The sequence below is a fragment of the Pieris brassicae genome, chromosome 10 (genome assembly GCF_905147105.1).
Source record: "Pieris brassicae chromosome 10, ilPieBrab1.1, whole genome shotgun sequence".
NCBI lineage: Eukaryota > Metazoa > Arthropoda > Insecta > Lepidoptera > Pieridae > Pieris > Pieris brassicae.
The window spans coordinates 2,367,823-2,384,410 of NC_059674.1; the positions used below are offsets into that span (position 1 = coordinate 2,367,823).

Below are 16,588 nucleotides of genomic sequence, written 5' to 3' on the forward strand. Positions count from 1 at the left end.
AAGAAAATTAAAGCATTAATAGCCTTGCTACAATGATTGTATACTTTACCGAAGGACGTAAACAGCAAAATAATTCCCTCCCCAGAAGCGAGAGTTGCTTTTGGATGCTTTGTACACGTCACGTGATACTCTTCCTTGGCCACGTGTATATACTAATATTGGAACGATAGAGAGATGAGCGTGGCGTCTGCACATGGATGACACATTTTTTTTATAGAACAAGTGATTTATTCAATTGTTAGTGATACCGCCGCCCATTGACCGTCAATGCTCGCGAGTGTGTTGCCGAGGATCCTAATTCGAATTCGTTCGGAAATACTTCAGTGGGAAGCTGGTTCCACATTGTGATAAAACTGCTTTAAAAACCCTTATTTTATGAATTGCATGTAGAAAGTACTGGAGCCAATCTTCAGAAATGACGCTACAACCCTTGGTATTGAGAACTGATCTGTATCGTGAACATTGCTAATAGGCAAGTAGGTGAACCTTATGTCTTTGAAACACGCTGTCAAATTTTGCTTCACAGTAAGAGCGAGTGATGAAAAGAAAAATTTAAAATGGATCACGAACCTAGTGTGTGGGGATGATCTTCCAAGCTTCCAACCTCAATAAACCAAGGGTGGCAAGTTGTTATAAATTAGTCCTATTTAATATTATTTATATTATATTAATTGTACGGTTCCTGGGTTATCGAGGTGCCTTAAACATAGTTTCTTGTTATACTCTATATTAACCACTCGCGTATTACAATAGAGCGAAATAATGACGTGCTAATTGCTATGTACCGAATGAATGCAATTTTAACAGTCAGAGTGCCTACGTCTGGCTATGCTCTCGGGGTGTAACTCCCATGATTTAGTTAATTGCAATGAAACGAATGACTGTAATGTAGAAGAGAGTGCCTTCGTCTAGCTATACTTTCGGGGCCTAACTCCAACGATTAAGAAAATCGTCAAGCTTATAAGTAATCTAAATGTACAGCCATGGCGCGAACATACATAGGAAATCGACACGCTTGTAAATGAGCAAAATGTACGAACCTTGGCACGTACATAGGGATCATCACGCTTATAAAACTAAGAAAGCCTGAGTGAGCAAAATGTACAGCTTTGACTCGTACATTATTAAAAAAAATACGTCAAACATTATAATTTTTTGTTATCGTTCATGAATGTTTCTGAATTTGTGTTTAACAATATGTACACGTGCTGAAGCTACTAAAAAGGTAGGGTAAGTACATCATTTTGAAGCGAAACGATGCAGGTTAGAATGATATTAATTTGTGTTTTATATCAAATGATTCGAGAGTAAAAGGGTATATGTCTACACCAAGTCTATTAGCGTACCTCTGCAAAGTTTTTTGTAAGTCAGAGCAAGTTATAAGTGCGCACTATATCGCGCCGATGAATTTATTACAACATAAAATGTATTTATTTATTTATTACAGATATATATATATAAATTATTCTTACAATGTATGCCATAATAAAATAATATGTGTGATTGTACTAGTGTACACACGAAAGAAGTGAAACTTCTTTATGACCGAAAAATTGATCTCCTATATCCAACTTGACAGTGATTGGTTAAATAAAGTTAAATTAGATAACGTTTAACAAAAGGCTTTTATTATCATAGACATGAATACAAATAATACAATTATTTCATTTTCCCTTATAACTACTAAGATTATTACAGAATTTTATTAATTGTAATATCATTGTTATTATATATTTTTGTTATTAATGGCTTCGAATCTCTTCGAATCAACCGCGGTAGAGACAAGAAAAATATGGCGCGTAACGGAAAAATGTGACGGTATTTTTTTTTCCAACGCAGATAAAGAAGTTTCACTTCAATAAAATATAATAAAGTATATAAAATGAAACACATAATATACATAATATCGCTACTGTGAATTTACTCTGCGAACATATAAATATGTCGATAGTATTGGAGAAAGCATTGAGTAGGCGCAACGGCTTTGATAACGAGAATCTGTGCTGGTAAATAACCTGGGCCTTCGCCGTCACACATATCCCATGGGTACTTAAACCCAGTTCTTGGAGCACTTTTAGGTTGCATACTACCTCACTCAAGACTTTCAGTACATAGGAGGCCAACTGTATTGTACTGTCTCGTCTAGTTACCAATTTATAAACAGATAATATACGATAAAATCTTATATCAATATTTATTTCCACAACATTATTATATCTTAACAGTTACTGCTAATGCGGTAGAAGCAGCTATACCGATAATCGAATAATTAAAAAATATATATATGTATACAATCAATAAATGGCACAAATATAAGAGTCTTTCGTCCGACTTCGATTTTGTTCTCTTTGGAGTTGAGACACTTGGGATTCAAGTGGTGACCGCAGAGCTGGTGTTTCCTAGCTCAACAATGTATGAAAATGTTGCCAGCGTTAACGATACAGGGACCAAACTTTTAAAATTTGTTTTGCTTTTTAATAATTACTTTGTAGGTTAACAGAATTGTTAATATTGTTTAATTGTATTATATATACGTAGGTCTTATAACTTATAATATAGTCCCTTATATCCAGATTATCAACTCGACCCGTAATAATATTACACTTACAATATTCATAAACATAATAAGAAAAATAATAAAAAAAATTATAATTAGAAAATTTAAACAAGTTTGGTCACTGTGGTCTTGTACCTTTACGTTTACTGATTTAATTAGAATAAAGCTTATAACTTTATAGCAGAGTGTGGCAGCTTGTTTGGTTTTTTATAAGTCTAGATTACATCTCAATTCTAAGTAACTTATAATGTCTCACGGTCTTCATTACGAGTATACATAATTTGTCATCAATGGAACTATTGATACTTCGTATAACTATGGTAACACTTAAAATGTATTTACAATTTGTCATCCATAAGTGAACATTGTGTTAGGTACCTATATTAATAAATTATTTTGAATTTGAATTGCTATATATATCAATTTATAGTAGTATTATTATTATTTATAGTATATTATAGTATAATGACTTACTTTGACTTAATGTCCTATAACCCCTAGGTGGGGCAGAGGGCGTCCACAGTGAGTCTCCATCGCGTTCGGTCTTGAGCCTCGTGTTTCACCTCGCTCCAAGTCTTTCCGGCTCTCTTTGCCTAAAACCAAAGGTCGTCGGTAAAAGATCGGTCCGGTTTCTCACTTTTTCGGTTTCTTGAATCGTTGGTTTTTCAGGCAAGCAGGAGATTAACCCACTGTGCCCTAGTCTGATAGTGGAGCTGCCACTTTAGAGCATCCAGACATGCTCGGTTTTATACGGGTTACCTCCCTAGTGAGTGGATTCGGTTTTAAGGCGCAGAATATTCGCCTTTTGCCCTGCATCCTCAGCTCATCTGCAGCTCTAGGTAGTGGGCACGCGTGAGCGTGGCTGCAGTAGGTCCCAGGGTGGACGACTAGGACGTGGATGACTCGGACTGGTCGGGGTTCTGCTTATACTAGTGTTCCACTACGTAACACAGCAGAAGGTTTTTTTTTGGCGTTTTCTAGGCAATGCTGACCTCACTCCATCAGCGATTCCCACCAACACCAACCCCAACTTCCCACCCCCAATTATAGTATAATAGCACATAAATAAATTAAAAGAGGTCGTGGCGTCACCTTGAAATCATTAAAAATAATATTATTTATTTATTTATATGTAAATTACTTTTTTTTATTATACATGTCAAATCAATCATTCAAACCTTCCCTAAACTTCCACATTAAGCCAAATCTGGCTATTCTGTAGTTTTAACAGCAGTTCATTTACGTAGATATTTTTGTTATAAAAAGATGTTTTCTTTTAGATCTGTGTGATGTCCGAATGATATTTGTACGATGATCCGTGATCTGCCCTGCCACGCACAAAACTGACAATACTCCAAGTAAGTGGCAGTTAAAGAGAATTGTTAGTTGTCAATCCTACATTCATTATTTATTTATAAGTGATCTTAGAGCTACACAATATATTATAAAAAAAACCATTTAGAAGCCAAATCAGATTACAGTGTTAAACAAAATATACGAAACAAAAAACAAACGAACGACAAATTAATATTTAAAAAAAAACAATTATACTGGTAAAAAATTCAAAGTACTTCCGCTCCTTAAAAACTTTCCCCATTTGGTAAGGCAAAAATGACATCTTCATAATTTATATTGCAGTTAGCTAAAACCGCAAATTACGCATATAATTCGTATTCGTACAAGGCACATGAAAATTGTGAATATATTCTCGCATACGAAACAGGGATTCTTAAAGATTTAACGATTTACTTATCCAATTATACGAATGATTTTTATATGTTTGTGTAACAGTTTATATATTTAATTGTTTCTAGATTTTCTATGAAAATACTTTTGGAACTTACGGCCAAATTAAGAGGTTATGAATGGTGTGGTCGTGACCCTGCTTTAAGCAATTCTGAGTCTAACGTGGCTAAACCAGTATTGTTACATGGACTACCAAATTAAGGGTATTATATAATATTTTTGCTGTTGTAGTAGTAGAGCAGTGTTGGCCTAGTGGCTTTAGCGTGCGACTCTCATCCCTGAGGTCGTAGGTTCGATCCCCGGCTGTGTACCAATGGATTCTCTTACTATGTGCGCATTTAGCATTAGCTCGAACGGTGAAGGAAAACATCGTGAGGAAACCGGCTTGCCTTAGACCCTTTAGTCGAGCGTGTGTGTCAGGCACAGAAGGCTGATTACCTACTTGCCTATTCAATTCACAAACGATCATGAAACAGATACAGAAATCTGAGGCCCAGACCTCAAAAAGGTTGTAGCGCCATTGATCATTATAATATTTTTAATAAAATTAGTTTTTTTACAAAACCGCACACATCGAAGTAATATATATTGTAGGGACGTTGAATATTGATAAAATATAATTGTCCAGTCTTATTTTCTGTTTATGTTTCATGGTTCATGTCAATCTAATACGCAAGTAGATCAGACTCCAGTGTCTGATTCACGCCGGCAAGTTTATGGGTCTAATGCAAGCCGGTTTCCTCACGATGTTTTCCTTCACCGTTCGAGCTAATCTGAAATGCGCACATAGACTGTTAGTCCATTGGTGCACAGCCTGGGTTCGAATCTACGACCTCAGGGATGCGAGTTGCACACTTTGGCTTTAGCCAACACTGCTTTTAATTGCATAATTGCTTGGTATGAAAATATTAAAAAAAACAATTAATTTTATTGTTTTTTCTTGACATATTTAGGTTTTAATAAACTCAGATTTTTCTAATATTCTTAAAATATTTAGGTTTTATTAAACTCAGATTTTTCTAATATTCCTTGACACTTTATATGTCGTGCATACTGTACATCTTTGTTTTTAGTGTAATACTTTCCCTGTAAGCGTCTGTATGAATGTTATGAATATTTTAAAAATATTATCTCTCTACTGAGACATCCTTTAACATCTAGCCTAACTTAAGACTAATAAGGAATTTAAGTCTAACCTAATTGACTAAAAACGATATGTTACATAACTCTACCAAAGTCTCTATTAAGGGCAAGGCCTGTTCTTGTGTAACTACCACTGTTTAGTCCTTAAGACTTACGAATGTGATGAATAAATATCAAAGCGCTTCCAACATGAGCGATTATTAAGCGACGCTCGTCCAAAACAATTCAACTTAGGGTCTTTCATGGATAGAGAGAATTTGATGATATGCCTGGCATTGTCTCATTGGCAAGGGTGCCTTAACGCCAGATGAGCCTGTCCGCTTCTAACGACATATTGATTCCAGTTAAGGATAATTATGAAATATTTCCAATACCCTTTTCAGTCAATTACAAAGTTAAACTGAACATAACCTTACTTACAATGTAACTTCTGAATAAAAAAAATTCTCCATTATACATTAGAGCATCTGTTCTGAGAAGGGTTGGACGCACTACAATTTTATTCCAAGCGTTTCATCTGTAAATATAGTTATTGCTTGACAATTGTAGGCAGTAAAACTTTGAAAATATTTTTTTTCTTTCAGCCTTTTTTTTCGTGGGGCTTTATCCATTGCTCCCGTAACGCGACAGCGTGGTGGAGATATATGTGGGACTCGCTACTGTCTCACGGTGCCAACAGCAGCCTGCCGAGGCAGGACACGGTAACAGCCTACGTACGTAGCCCTACTTCTGCAGCCAGCCACGTAATCACGCCTATGAAGCCTATGAATGATTTGGAAAGAATCTTGGCACAGCATCGGCTATACTTACATAGGCCAATTTACCCTGGTTTGTAGATCAATGGGAGGTCAGGAGCAATGCTTGCAAGAATCCATTTTTTTGGACGCATGAGCCGCTCTTTGTGCAAAGGATTACAAAAAGCGTTGAACGGTGGAACGGTGACGCTGTGCTCTCCTACGGCGACGCAGGTGCGGGATCAACCTATCTGGTCGTCTCTGCCTCTTCTTTATGGCGCATGACGGCTTCGTACATGAAGATCGTGCCATCACTGTCAGTGCTTGTAACTGCTACCCTAACTCCACCTGTTAACCAATTGGGTGTGAAATGCTGGGCTCAAAGTTATTTGACGGTAGAAAAAGTATAGGGAATACCTTAGAGAACAATTACAAACTATATAAATTTAGGAGTGGAAGTTATAAGGTAGAGTGGAGGAGGCCGGGGCACATTTTGGGTCACAGAACTAGCTGTGCCTAAGTGAGTGTCAAGTCAAGTGAGTGTCAAGGGTCCTTCATGAAAAGAGCGGTTCTTAAAAGGCCGGCTACGCACTCGCGAGCCCTCTGGCATTGAGTGTCCATTGGTAGCGGTATCTCTTAATATCATATGAGACGCCTGCCAGTCAGCCCCCTGAAAAAAAAATATGCCTGTCAAAAGTCGTAGCAGTTTACCCGCAGTGCGGCCTTATCAAAAACAAAACTGTCCAGTGCGTAAACAATTTTTTTTGCAATACACTTAATTAATAATGCAGCAAGTCCGTGTTAATTGTGTTCTTTAATAAATGAAGTGTTTCATTAATTAATTTCGCAAGAGAAAAATTTATACTTTTAATGACAGGCATAATGTTTTTTACCTCTTTAAAATAATAACGTTGCGTGAGTTCGTACAGTTGAATAAATTTTAAATAATGAGGAGTCCGAGAGAACTAGTGCCAATTCAGAATCATTTAGGGAATGTATATAGTGTATAGCTGGTATAGACGTAAGGTTGGTGGCTGTGGGCTCTAGTCATTGGCTTAATGCGTATCCTTCGACAAACATCTCTATTGCACGCTGAATCACTTCGAACTGTCATCAGTCTTCGCTTAGGAGTGCCCATATGTACTCTCATAAGCGTCCCAGTGGCTTTTAAGTAGTACCAAAAGAGTGTAGGTTTTTTCGCCTCGCCGCACTATGGAAAATGGAGGTTTATTTCATATTAAAAATCGATAACTTTTTATTTTATTAAAAAAATAACAACAACAGTTTAAAGAAACGTCCTTTATTTCATTTCCTTATCGGCAGTATAGTGAATAATAAGTTATTTATTCATTACTTTTTTATAAAACAACAATAATAAAATTTATACCTAAGTACTTGAAAAATATGTATGTGTAAATTTTACCGTTAAATGAATGCAAAATGAAGATTAAATGCTCTATTATCAATAAATAACCGCAAACTAATCAATTAAATAGTTCAATATTGGAAATCACGATATATAGAGGGTTTCTGGCTTCTGGCTTCTATGATACTTTTTGTGGTATGTTCCGAAACCTCACGGATCCGCGGCCGATAAAGAAAAAATATAAGCCTATTCATTTACTTGAACTGACATTTAATTGAAGGTCAATGTGATTGTGGGAATGGCGCCAAAAACGCAGCCACAGATCACTAAAAAAAGTTAATCGGAATATAGACTATAGAAACGCTTCCGTTTTGTTTTTAGCTCAATAAAAAATTTACAAACCTCGTGGACGTGACATTTGATTTGTATTTGTAATTTATTATTGTTTCATTTGACATTTGTTAAAGAAATATCAGTAAATTATTGAATTTATAGTAAATCCATATTATTAAATATTTTATATCATCGAATTAGAAACTAATCTTATGATTTTTGATCATTTTATTTTCATCTTAAATACTGTTCCATATCCATATACATTTAGTTTTCTTTAAGAAACGAGGTAGGTCAAGGATTCATTTGGTCGTTATAAAATGTCAAAGTGAATGAGTAACATGTCTTCCCGACAATTCTCCAGGCACCATCGAGACTCGAAGGCCAGCGTCTAATTGCCAATTTGCTCGAACCTTACATCTGACATAATGATGCGAGTTCGTTTATTTAAATGATTCGACGAAAAGTTCTTTGCGACTTTATACGCCTTTTGGAATTCTGAAGGGTTGTTATTTCATCGTTATACCACCTTGATTTATCTTCACGCTTCTCTTATGATGGCATGGTTTCAAATAGATACTACCAATTTTTGATTCTATTTTTAAAATTTTGTTCAGTGGTTTATTTTTATATGTTGTTTTAGTGACTAATTGTCTTTGGTTGTAATAACGCTGCTGGTTCTATTTTTAAATTTTTGTTCAGCGGTTTATTTTTATTTGAATTTTTGTTGCTATAATTGTCTTTGGTTGTAATAAAATTGCTGATTCTATTTTTAAATAATGTTTATCGGTTTATTTTTACGTTTTTTTGTTACTTTACTTGTCTTTGGTTGTTATTCGTGATTTTAATTTAAATATCAATCGGGTTTTTTTACGTATTGACTGGTTGAAAGTAAAATAATAGTAAAGCAGGTTTATTTATATGTGAATGTGTTTTTAGACACATTTGATTACGGCAGGTAATTTAAGATAGACCTAACGAGTTTATTGATGGAAGTAGAATACTATGCTACCCAACAATGGTTGTTCCGCTGTTAATCGAAATAAAGAAATTCCAAACAAATATATCTCCTGGCAAAGCCAAAAGCTTGGTCCTCTTCAGATTTCGAATCTTTTAAGTAGTCACAACGGTGTTAATAATGACGTATGCGTTTTAATTATTATAAAATAATATTAGGCCAAGTAAACTATTTATAATTTCGCTCAAGACATATTGTTATATTAATTAATCAATATCTGTGCAAACAAATATGCTATATTCTATTTAGATAAGATTTTTTTTAATGTCGCCGTGGGCCTTGACAGCTGGCTGTTTTTGCTAGCTCGGGCTGTTTTGAGGAGCGTAGCTCGGCCGTATTCCAGAATGGGTAACTAGGACGAGGGCGTCTGCGAGACTCGGACCTGGGCGTAGGCCTTCGTATGGTCATCGCTTGATTTTGAGGACGGAAGCTCGGCCATCACTGGAGTGAACGAAGTACGAAGTAAAGGTTCACCCGGAAAGGCAGTTCGAACCCTAATCTGTATGAGTATTTTATAGTCTATGCATTAATGCTAATACCATCCAACAGTACTGCTACCGCACGTGATGGCCGGCAGTGCCATCTCCTGGCAGAAGAAGTAAAAAACACATACGATGGGTTGATATTTCAAATATAGTTTTAAATAAATGTATATAGTTTTAAATGCTAGATTAATCTCACTGGCAGGTCTCCGAAACAAGAGTCTGTCCCTGTCCTATGTGACTTCCCGCCAGTTGAAGGCTTCTAGCTGCCTCCTCCATTATGTCGATCCATGGTAGCAAACTACGGGCCTTCAGCCTGGTGTAGGTATGCATCCTTGACTGCCATGCATATTACGTAGAGGTTGTAAAAACTTCGTAAGTTTTTATTCATAGAACTTAGGCAAACGGGCTCCTGCCCGTTTAAGGAGGCTCAACGGATGTTAAGTGATACGACATGGACAATCAATACCAGACGGCTCGCTAGTGCGTTGCCGGCCTTTTGTTTGTCGGCTTTCGTAATTTTCAATACAAACAATAATAATATTAACCATGAGTCCTTTAGTCCTTCTGTGTTATAAATTAGACTAATTCTTACTGTTAAATCTAATCAAACAAAAAATCTTGTTAGTCCTTAAGCATGAGTTTGTGTATGAATATGTATGGCTGTTTGTATGGCCGTTTTTATAAGCGTGCATTGTGTCTTAGTCAGTGTTTGCAGTCATGCCAAAACATTGCGTAGATATTCGACGGTCTCAGCATCTTCTACCACGGAGATTGTTCAGATGAGTTGTTCAGATAATACCTGCAGCTGAGTTTCAACATCGGTCATCACGGCAGAATATGAAATTCCACCCGTATCACCTCCACGACAAGACAAAAAGACATAACATTTATAACTAACGAAACACCAAAAGTATTAATAATAATAATTAAAAACCAAAAGTTATAAGGTACATTTTACGTGTGTAATGTGTGTGTGTTGTGGTTGTAACCCTGGCTCAGCATTATTTTTCTCAGCGCTTATTTTTCTGACTTAAGGCTTCTGCAGAATTCAACTCCAAATCGTAATTTTTCGCTGTCTATTAGATATGATAACAGTGTCGATTTTTTTAGATAAAGATTATAAGAGTTGGTCAAGTAGCTTCAGCGTCAGTCTCATCCCTAAGCATCGATCACCGCCTCTCCACCAATGTACTTCTTTGTTTTTATGAACAGAGATACAAAATAGCCTATCAGGCACGCAATCAGGCAGGCATGTGACCGAGAGGCTAAGCAGCACAGGAGTGTCGAAATGTCCCTTTTCCTAAAACGGGAATTTGTTAAAGGGTTGGCGTCTCCGGCCAGGCCCGGACTTTCTTTTTGTGTGCGCATATAACATTCGCTTGAACGGTGAAGGAAAACGTCGTAAGGAATCCGGCTTACCTTAGTCCCAAAATGTCGTCTATGAATAATTTGTATTTTACGAGTATTAAATATTAATTTAGTAGCTATGACATTAAGCAAATAAATATTTAATTTCACAAGATCTAATCAATTGAGACACGCTTATAGAAGCACAAACAAAAAGTTATGTAAAAATCTTAAATTCTAAGCAACTAAATGTTTTACTAATTTTCGCGTCACCTTATACAGGCTGTTTCAAAAGGCTTCTTATAAACGTTTGATAAATTACAACTAACGTGTAATATTTGTGAGTACATTTATTTTAATTTTTTGATACATTGTACTTTGCGATTCATATTTTGACAAACATATTGCGTACAACTTGCTAAACAGTGGACTGTAAGTATGTATTTAAATAGTGTATTTATTTATTTATTTTATTTATTCTTTACTAGTAATCTTACAGCTAATATACACATTATAAAACAAAACACTTAATCAATACAGAAAGCCAAAACAGATTACATAGATTAACAATATAAATACATTTACAAACAAAATATATTAAAAAAAAATTAAACTAAAGAAATCTGAAATTTGAAACATTTGAAACAGCAACAATAATTAATATTTCAAATTACTGGCTAAACAAAATCAGAGCCTTTCGGCCTCTTCAAAAACTTCCTCACATCTTCTATGGTGAGGTGGAAAATATAAATATTCTCATAGTTGGTGTCATAGTTAGATAAAACCCAAAACATTGGCGAATTATGTAGGTATTTCGATTTCGTACGAGGCACATAGAACAATTTTAAGTGAATGTTTTAGCAAGCTGCACTAAATAACTAAATATATGAGAGAGATCTTGGACATCCCATCCTACCATGGCTTAGGGATACATAATATACCTCTTAGTCAAGAATAGTCAAGAAACTTAGTCGAGCTGCCAAGCAAACCTATAAAGAATAGGTATCTTCTAACGCTTCTAGGCTAAGATGCATTAAAAATAGCTGAGCCACTCGGCCATGCGTGAATCGTCCCTGGAGTCTACACACTAATGTATGCAAGTTTTTTTCTGAACGAAAACATTATGGCTTGCTTTAGTTTCAAATGTCGACGGTTTGTAGAAAAATATGATTAGTAAATATATACAGGAATCTCAAACCAAGATCCGAGGTACTGGATGGCTTTAAATTAAATTTATCAATACTGTCTTTGGTCTAGGCAAGTATATACTTCATTTTTCTTAATTAGATAAAAAGTCTTAGTTTGAAGTCATGATCCGTCACTTTTTATTTGTTTATAAGTTTTGTCTTAATAACTATATGTAATATGTATTTTTGCATGTTGCCTGGAAGAAATCCCTCGAACGCGATAAGGCCGCCAGATGATCCTATCATTTAATTATGTTCAATTTTTATATTGTAATGCTATGAAGCGGTAATAAATAAGTAAATATACGTGTATATTAAAGTATTGGACAATTTGTTTTAGTAATGAAAAACTAACCACTCAAGGTAATCCAAGGAATGTAGATGGTATCAAATAGCCACTCTTTCCTTGTGTATCTTCCTTATGTGTATTATTCTTGTTTAGATTTTGCTCAAAACAAACGCCACTTAGAATAAAAACAACACTCAAGGTATTAAAACACAACCCATAACGGCCTTACTGGTAAGTAATTAATAGCAGGGCTTCAATACTTGTTCGGGATAAGATCACAGATAGCAAAAATTCTGAAATTTAATTAAAAAGTTTTAGTGAGTTTCCCATCCCGCATTCTATTAACTCAGCCGAATTCTATTTTCACGCGTTATTAACAGTTTCGAGTATCAGCTGTAATTACGAACGCCTTCGTCATTCATTTGGTCTCCATACCTGGATATGCCGAAGGAGTTACTCACTTAAATATCACAAAAATATATACAGTACAGTACTAAACTAATACGATAATATTGAAATAGAAACATCTATGTGTACTTATACACGCGTTAGAAGTTATACTTCTTTGGCGTAACAACATAAAAATATTTTTAATTTTTTTTTTCTTTCGCCTTACAGAAAGATCACCACTAACATTAGAAAATAGGTATTAAATACATTGAAAGTTTAATAGTTAAATAAAGTTTATTTAAATATCCCAAAATAATTTCTCGTAATTAAAGAAAAGGACATTTTTTATTTTAAAATGTTGAATTTGCTAACTTCAGGGTGTCGGTTTTTTGTGCATTTTTCCCTAACATGTCAAAAGAGGTATAGCTTCAAAAACAACATTCAGTAAAAGATCTGTGCAAATGACTGGTTCTGGCCATTGCTATCAAAGACAACTGGCCTTGACCTTCGCCGTCATACATATCCCTTGGAGAACACATGGTGTAATTGATGCCTCAAGAAGATTATTACAATAATAAAAATATTATTTTGTAGAAGCACCCTGTATTCTGAGAAATATGCACACATTTTTGAGAACTCATTAAAATTACATTACTGCTCTTATTTAAACAGCAAACAACTAAACGACGCTCGTTAATGCGTTTCGTCGTTGAGTATTTTATGGACATTCCCAACATATACTGAGTAATAAAAACACACCGACCTAATTATAAAGAGCACACATGTTTGGAGCAGACATCTAAGTTCGTTCTTTTGTTTTCATGGACGGTTTCGAAATTCGAACACATGCACATTGTTGGTTTAATGACAATTGACCGGATATGTTAAAGATAAGAGCCTCTCTCTATTCAGTCGGTAGCTGATGTCTTAGTGTCGTGGTCAGCATGGAAACATTTGGAGTGGACAATCTGCCTCCAGCTGTTTCTGTCTGTGCCTATGATTTAACAGTGTATAGATTTAAGGACGATTTCAGTTGGATACGTGATTTTATTCCCTTTGTGTTATGAAGACTGGAGAAAAGCGTACCTATTCTTAAAGACCGGCAATACACTCGCAAGTCCTCTGGGGTTAAGTGTCTAAAGAGAAATTTAGTCGAAGTTGTTCTTTAGTTTTCATAGAATTTTTGGTTGTTCGAACATAAGCACTTTGTTGTTTGTTAGTATTTAACTAACAAACAACAAAGTTGACAATTGACCGTGTGGATAAATGTCAAAAGGCGCGGTATATTTGGAATTTTAAGAGAAAGCGCACCAATTCTTAAAGCACATATCATCATATCATATCAAATCACGTTTGATAATGACAATTGACTGTACAGATAAATGTCAAAGTGTGCGGTATATTTTAGGATTTAGAGAAATATCTATGCCAAAATATCATGCTTTTGTGATGAATTTCGAACGTTTGCAGGTTATTTTTAAACTAGGTAACACATTTGTTAGTTTTAATACTGACTATTACTGGAGTACACATATTTTAATCTGAAAATATTTACATCGATGTAATATCATTAAAATTTTCATATAATACTACTAAATATTTAGACTCAGACTGACTGAGACAGAGAGACTCGTTTCTTTCTTCAACTTGTTTCTTTAACGGTTTATCTGCTTTGTTTGACAACTTGATGTATTTTTAAGTGATTGTTAAGATTACCCTAACAGCCAATTAGCACAAAAAGCTTTCAATGCTTTAAAAATTTCTACCTACCTATATAGCTAATAGAAACTGTTACTCTACATTCTTGAGATTGAACGTGGCGGCGTCCATGCGGCGGGTTGTCTCTCTCCCTCAAATGACGAGGGGGCCGATGGCTGGCCATGCGTGATACTCGTGAACGGATGCTACTTGTGGTGACAGCTCCTTACAAACGTTGTGTAATACAAACAAAAACTTGGCGATTAAAAAGAGTGGCGATTTATTGCCAGTTTTTCTCTTCCGTTCTACGCCCTTGATTTGAGAACTGGCAGTAAATGTAAAATTAGAAGCAGTGAATGACGTTTGGACGTTCATAAGTGTACATTGTGTTACCTATATGAAGAAATAATTTTTGACTTTGACTTTGAACTTGATAGCTGATGACAGAGATATGTAATTTTGACGTGTATTTTTCTACTTCACATTTACTCTGTTTGTTTTTGTGTTTGGGAGCAAACGGGCAGGAGGCTAACCTAATGATAAGGGATACCGCCGCCCATTGACACTCAATGCTAGAGTGGCTCGCGAGTGGTACGCTCTGTTTTTGAAGGACCCTCAGACGAATTGGTTCGGAAATACTTCAGTGGGCTGAAGTATTATAAATTGGCTTCACACTCTTGCTTTATTTAGTGGCTCGCTACATCTACGACTACGCTACAAGCCATATTGTCAGCACAGAACCGAATAGACTCGACAAGAAGTCGGATCCCAATTAAGACAATTGTCTTTGATAATTTTTTGTTGATAATTATCAGCAACACCCTTAATACACTGAGACAAGCTGAGGTGTGGGGGCAGCAATTCGGCGTATGGGTTAGGGCTTTTCAAGACAGGCACGACCTTCGGTAATGGAGACTACGAGGAAGATGAAGACTTCTACGACAGGATGGACGTGATTGGAATCACTGCGTTAGCTCTGCCTACCAATACTTTTAACAAATACAAATAAAAAATATCATATCTGATCTTAAACATAATTTAATCTTTTTATTCTTAGGTGATCTAAAATAGCCTACAAGCGAATACAGGAATCGTTACTCCACTCCATCATGATAAATCATCCTTCTTACAGTGCATTAATCAAGAACAAAGTAAGCAAGTAAGAGAGTGTGGATGATGCTCTCGCCTCGCCCGCGTAATTGGACTCGCGTCCCAAAAAACGACAAAAACCGTAGAAGTGGTCCACAACCTAGCGCTCGTCTTTCGTCGAGAGTGTGGATAGCCAATAATATAAGGCTTGAGACGGGGCTGATATTTATAAAATAACGTTCCATTTCACTACTTTTTCGTCTTGAAGGCAACATAGAAACTCCAACAAATACGATTGAACTTCTATTTGCCTATTTCTATTTTCCTAGTTCAGTTCTACTGCTCTCGAATACGGCAGTCAGTAATTGAGTTGATGTGGGTTTGTATTAAAACACAATTAAGTTTAAATAAATATATTTATTTACACAATAACTTTAAATGAATGTTTTTGTCGATGTTTCAGAATGCATTACTCCTATGTGATAGACAATAACCTAGACAGAACATATTAAGTGTAGCGACGGCATTTACATAAATACAATTTAGTATAGTACATTGAGATTTCCCAAAATTTATGATTGTATGAATTGAGAAGGCATGATTATTGGACAATTCTTTAATTATGGAGAATATAAAACTAAAACTACTACTAGATGGCGCTTTTCCCTGTTATATGTCGAATTTGTTGCATATCTGTGATTGTACTAAAGTGTTGACCAATCATAATTAAACAAACTCCTACCGTCAAACAGGCCATGTATCAACATGTTCTAATGATCCGCTCACCGTATCCAAGGACAAAATTAAATGAAAGTAGTCTTCTTCGTACTTCTCTCACCCCAGTGATGAGTGAGCTTCTTGTCATTTAAGCGCACCAGCCACCACCCCGTGACATTCCAAGTCCGAGTCTCGCAGGACCCTTGTGCTAGTCGCGGTGCTACCCTCGCCAAAACAGAGCTGAGCTGTCAGGGTTCTTAAGGCCAACAGCGAGATTACATTCCAAAAAAAAAATCACCCCATCGATTAAATTCTAGTTCTTTACTCTCTTTGTTAACCTTCTTTTCAATTGTTTTTATTTATGTAATAACGGGCAAGAGGCTCATCTGATGTTAAGCGCCGCCGCCCATGGACACTCACATTGCCAGAAGGCTCGCAAGTGCGTTGCCGTCCTTTCAAGAATTGGTACGCTCTTTTCTTGAAGGACCC

At 35.9% G+C, this 16,588-nt stretch overlaps 1 non-coding gene across 1 annotated transcript; it reads left to right on the forward strand.

Annotated features, from left to right (window-relative positions):
* The first annotated feature begins 125 nt into the window (after positions 1 to 125).
* On the forward strand, positions 126 to 232 carry LOC123715855. Its single transcript, XR_006754490.1, has one exon. It is a non-coding gene; the product is annotated as a U6 spliceosomal RNA (small nuclear RNA).
* Positions 233 to 16,588: the final 16,356 nt, after the last annotated feature.